Source organism: Martes martes, assembly GCF_963455335.1.
Source record: "Martes martes genome assembly, chromosome: 4".
Lineage (NCBI taxonomy): Eukaryota > Metazoa > Chordata > Mammalia > Carnivora > Mustelidae > Martes > Martes martes.
The window spans coordinates 94,616,199-94,622,188 of record NC_137891.1 but is presented as its reverse complement, the minus strand read 5'-3'; the positions used below and the strand labels follow the sequence as shown (position 1 = coordinate 94,622,188).

Sequence of the window (5,990 nt, the reverse complement as noted above, 5' to 3'; positions counted from 1 at the left end):
CCCATCATCAATGTACTAAAGCAATGTACTAAAGTTCCAGTTTCTCCACACACTCACCAACACTTAGTAACTACTTAAAAACAATTTTTTTAAAAGATTTTATTCATGAGAGAGAGAGTGACTGAGAGAGCACAAGCAGGGGGAGCAGCAGAGGGACAGGGAGAAGCAGATGCTCCACCAAGCAGGGAGCCCAACATGGGGCTTGATCCCATGACCCTGGGATCATGACCTGAGCTGAAGGCAGACACTTAATAACTGAGCCACCCAGGCTTCCCTTAGTTACTATTTTTAAAAAATTACAGCTATATCCTAGGGCCTCTGAAGTAGTACTTTATTATGGTTTTGATTTGCATTTACCTAGAGGTTAATGATGTTGATTTTTTCATGTTTTTGTTGGTTATCTGTTTATCTTCTCTAGAGAAATGTGTAATCAAGTCCTTTATGCATTTTTAACAATTTTTTATTTTTCATTAACATATAATGTATTACTAGCCCCAGGGGTACAGGTCTGTGAATCTCCAGGTTTACATACTCCATAGCATTCACCATAGTACATACCCTCCCCTATGTCCATAACCCAACCACCCTCTCCCTACCCGCCCCCCCCCACAACCCTCAGTTGGTTTTGTGAGATTAAGAGTCTCTTATGGTCTGTCTCCCTCCTGATCCCATCTTGTTTCCTTTTTTCCTTCCCTACCCCCCAACCCCTCCACACTGCCTCTCAAATTCCTCATATCAGGGAGATCATATGATTAATTGTATTTCTCTTGACTTATTTCACTCAGCATAATACTCTCTAGTTCCATCCATGTCGTTGCAAATGGCAAGATTTCATTTCTTTTGATGGCTGCATAGTATTCCATTGTATATATATATGTACCACATCTTCTTTACCCATTCATCTGTTGATGGACATCTAGGTTCTTCCCATAGTTTGGCTATTGTGGACATTGCTGCTATAAACATTCGGGTGCACATGCCCATTCAGATCACTACATTTGTATCTTTAGGGTAAGTACCCAGTAGTGCGATTGCTGGGTCATAGGGTAGCTCTATTTTCAAATTTTGAGGAACCTCCATGCTATTTTGCAGAGTGGCTGCACCATCTTGCATTCCCACCAACATTGTAGGAAGGTTCCCCTTTCTCTGCATCCTCGCCAGCATCTGCATTTCCTGACTTGTTAATTTGAGCCATTCTGACTGGCATGAGGTGGTATCTCATTGTGGTTTTGATTTGTATTTCCCTGATCCCAAGTGATGTGGGGCACTTTTTCATGTGTTTGTTGGCCATCTGGGTGTCTTCTTTGCAGAAATGTCTGTTCATGTCCTCTGCCCATTTTCTTGATTGGCCTTTGTGCATTTTTAAAATCAAAATTTTTTGGTCTTTTTTGTTCTTGAGTTGTGAGAATTCTTGATAGTCTAGATACTACATATATGATTTGCAAGTATTTTATCCCATTCTGTAGATTTTCTTTTCACTTTTTTGAGACTGTTCTTTGATGTATAGAAGTTTTTAATTTTGATAAAGTCCAATTTATCTATATTTTCTTTTGTTACTCAAAGTTTTGATGCCAAATCTGAGAAACCATTCCTGAATCCAGGATTGTGTCAGTTTATCCTTGTGTTTTCTTGTAAGAGTTTTATGGGTTTTGCTCTTATATTTTGGTCATTAACTCACTTTGAGTTAATTTTTTATATGATATGAAGCAGGGGTCCAATTTCATACTTTTGATTGTGGACATCCAGTTGTCCCAGCACTATTTGTTGAAGGGTCTATTCTTTCCCCATTGAATGGTATTAGCATCTTTGTAACAAATCAATTAACCATACATAGATAAGTTGGAGACTGGCTTTTAAATTACTGCAAAACCAAATGGATATTTTTATCTTGCTACAAAGATTCTGAAAAATTTGATCCCGTACTAATGGGGGTGTATAAGGATTTTCCTGGTGTTAAACATTCTGGTCTCTTGGTTTAGTTCTTACAATAGGATACGGTAGTGAGGAAGCATTTTATAGTGGAAAGAACATTCTCTGTATACTGCCTAGGGTTTGAATCACATCTCTGCATTCAGCCTTCATTGATCTTAGGCAAATAACGTTTTCTGCTTCTTTAGGACAATCTCTAGAGGTTTCTCAGTTGAATCTATTATTATGGTGTTTATTATTGGTAAGCTGCCAAACCCTGCAGTCACGCTTCTGAACTTTGTTCTTTTACTGCAATGACAACTGTGTGGGAAAGCATGTCCACTGGATCTTTTCTCCATGATAGTGTATTGTAGAAGAAAGAAGTTTGGTGTTTACTTTTTCATTGTATATTCTGTTTTCCCTCCACCTTTCACTTAGTGGTGTGGACTCACAAAAGCCAGCTGTGTCCATTTCTTTCTAACTCTGTACTCTGTAATATCATGTTGGTAGCTTGCTATTGGCCATGGTGGGAGTATTTACACCTGGAAAATAATCAGACACTATAAATCAAGTTTGTTTTTTCCTGTGAGCTGGCTCTTGAGCTTACCACTGCTCCCACTCCTATCTTATTAATTTTTAATAATTCTTTTTTTAAAGATTTTATTTATTTATTTGACAGACAGAGATCACAAGTAGACAGAGAGTCAGGCGGGGTGGGGGGGAAGCAGGCTCCCCACTGAGCAGAGAGCCTGATGTGGGGTTCGATCCCAGGACCCTGGAATCATGGCCTGGGTCGAAGGCAGAGGCTTTAACCCATTGAGCAACCCAGACACCCCTAATAATTCTTTTTAAAAGATTTTTATTTTTTATTAGAGAGAGAGCACAGCAGGGGGAGCAGCAGAGGAAAAGGGAGAAGCAGGCTCCCCACTGAGCAGGGAGCCCAAGATGGGGCTTGATCCCAGGACCCTGAGATCATGACCTGAGCTGAAGGCAGATGCCACCCAGGTGCCCCGATTTTTCATAATTCTTTAAAATACAGTTTAAGTGAAACCTCACTTTGGAAGTATGTGACTCCTCTCTGCTTTCATAGAAACCAGTGCATAATTTTATTGCCTTTTCAATGACTTTTTAAGGATCAAATTCAATGTCAGGATTGCACCAGAGAAGGAGAACCAGGGATTTGAAGGGATTTATTGCAAGGAATTAGCTGACACTGTTGTGGAGGGTGGCTGAATAAGTCCAAAGACCATAGGTGGATAGAAGGTCAGGGAGAAAAGACCACAAGTAGGTTGGAACCCATGGGATGAGCTGTTTGGAGTTGTCTTCATCATTCCTTTGGCTCCCTGCATCGTTAGTCTCTCCCCTCTTCACTACCATCATTCCTGTCATCTTACAAACATGGTCTGCTTCATGTTAAAAGCAACTTTAAATATGGACCTTAAATCCCAATCTAGAGTCCCTTCCACTTTTCTGCTCCTCCATGCAGCTAAACTTCTAGCCAAATGAACAGAGAATGTTTCTATCTGTTGTGTTTTGCTACCTTGTCTCCAATTCACTTTTTAAAAAAGTCAACAACTTTTACTGTAAATCATATATTTTATAGAAACAGGAATGTATCAAACAGGCCAGGGTAATATAAAAAACTGTTTTAAAACTTCAGGTTTTAAACTTGACACTGTGGCCCTCCAGTTGCCCCTTACTCACCCCCATGGTCAACCCCACTGTGTTCTTCTGCATTGAGGAAGACTCTGAGCCTTGGGGCTGAATCTCCTTTGAGCTTCTTGCAGGTGAAGTTCCAAGGACAGCAGAGAACTTTCATGCTCTGAGCACTGGGAAGAAAGGATTTGATTATAAAGTTTCCTGCTTTCATAAGATTAGTGCAGGATTTATGTGTCAGGGAGGTGACTTCACAGCCAAAATGGCACCGACAACAAGTCTGTCTGTGGGGAGAAATTCCATGATGAGAATGTCATCCTAAAGTGCATGGGTTCTGGCATCTTGTCCATGGCAAATGCAGGACACAACACAAATGGTTCCCAGTTCCTCATCTGCACTGTCAAAGCTGAGTGCTTGGATGGCAAGTGTGTGGTCTTTGGCAAGGTGAAAGAGGGCATGTGGAAGCCATGGAACACTTTGGGTCCAAGAATGGGAAGACCAACCAGAAGATCACCACTGTTGACTGTGGACAAACCTATTACATTTGACTTGTGTTTCATCTTAACTACCAGACCATTCCTTGTGTAGCTCAGGAGAGCACCCCTTCATCTGCATCTGCTCGAAATATCCCATAATCTTTGTGCTCTGTGGGTTCCCTATTTTCCTTACTCTCCTCCAAGTCTAGCTGGGTTGCAGAGTTAAGTTTATGATTATGAAACAAAAACTAAACAACAACAAAATAAAACTGCAGGTTTGTATGTGTTTCTCTATTTACATCTGGAACAGGCACAGCAGCGGCACTTGTCCCGTGCCTCCTTGAAGATGTAGCCCTGGGCACACTTGGCACCGCAGGCAGCAGGAGCAGCAGGAGCAGCAGCTCTTCTTCAGAATGTGCATTTTCTCTCTCTGCTTTTGCAGGAGCCGGTTCAGGTGCAGGAGCTCTTGGAGGAGCAGGAGCAGTTAGGGTCCATTTTGAGCAGAGGTGAGGATCATGACCCTAGCCAAAGGCAGATGCTCAATAAACTGAGCCACCCAGGTGCCCCAAGCTTTTCTGTTCTTAACAAAGGGACATATGCCATGGGCTCCACACACTTGCTTTTCCACCCCACCTCGTACGTGAGTCCAGAGTAATGACACCCATCATGAGCCATCAGGGCAAGTTCAGGGGACTCATAGCAGCTCCAACACACAGCTGCCAATTAGGTTCTGGAGCTGCTCATCTCCAGGCTTTTTGTTGTGTGTGTGTGGGGAGGGGAGCAAGGTTCTTATTTGGGTTTAACTTGATCTCTTGTTGTTTCTTGATTCTGAAATTAGTTCTATTAATATAGTCACCACCAACTTTCATACTGCTAAATTCAATAGAAACTTTTCTTTCCTCATCTTATTTAGAGTCTCAGTAGCATTCCACACTGTTGAGCACCTTCTCTATGAAACATGTCTCTTTTAATTTCTTTGGTGCCTCTTTCTTAATTTTCTCTTTTTCTTTTATTTTTTAAAAGATTTTATTTATTTACTTGAGAGAGAGACAGTGAGAGAGGGAATACAAGCAGGGGGAGTGGGAGAGGAAGAAGCAGACTTCTAGCTGCACAGGGAGCCCGATGCCGGTCTCCGTCCCAGGACCTTGGGATCCTGACCTGAGCCGAAGGCAGATGCTTAATGACTGAGCCACCCAGACACCCCTTCTTTCACCTTTTTAGTTACTCACTCTCTTTTATTTTTTATTTTTTTTAAAGATTTTATTTATTTATTTGTTAGAGTGAGAGGAGCGAGAATGAGCACAAGCAGACAGAGTGGCAGGCAGAGGCAGAGGGAGAAGCAGGCTCCCTGCTGAGCAAGGAGCCAGATGTGGGACTCAATCCCAGGACGCTGGGATCATGACCTGAGGTGAAGGCAGCCGCTTAACCAACTGAGCCACCCAGGCGTCCCTACTCACTCTGTTTTAGAAGTTCACTCTTCTCAAACCACTATTAAGTATTGAAGTTCCTCAAGGCTGTGTCCTACTACTTTTTTCTTCCTTGGAGATCATATATATATTTACAGCTTTAAATACCATCAATATCCTGAAAGCTTCCAGATTATATCACCTCCAGCACTGGCTTCTCTAAATTCCAGCTTCATACTGTCTAATTCTCTGCTTGACATTCTAGATGTTTCACGAACATTTTAGTCTCAATATGTCCAAATTTGAACTATTGCTTTTCTATTAAAAATGTATTCATCTTCTACTCTTATGTACCTTAGTAAACTGTAATATAATCCATCAATCAGAAACCCGGAAGCCAACCATGATTCTTTACTCTCCATCACCCTTAATATGGCAGATACTGTGGGCTGGCTCACCTAACACCTACTGCAATAAACTTCTCCCTGCTTTTCTCTGCTTTAAAGATTGGAAAATGAAATACTCATTTCCTAGACTCCGTTGC

General features: G+C 41.6%; 1 pseudogene across 1 annotated transcript; it reads left to right on the top strand.

Moving 5' to 3' along the window:
* Positions 1-3,616: 3,616 nt before the first annotated feature.
* On the top strand, positions 3,617-4,112 carry LOC308341641 (peptidyl-prolyl cis-trans isomerase A-like; annotated as a pseudogene). The gene has a single exon. The product of its transcript is annotated as a peptidyl-prolyl cis-trans isomerase A-like (transcript).
* Positions 4,113-5,990: the final 1,878 nt, after the last annotated feature.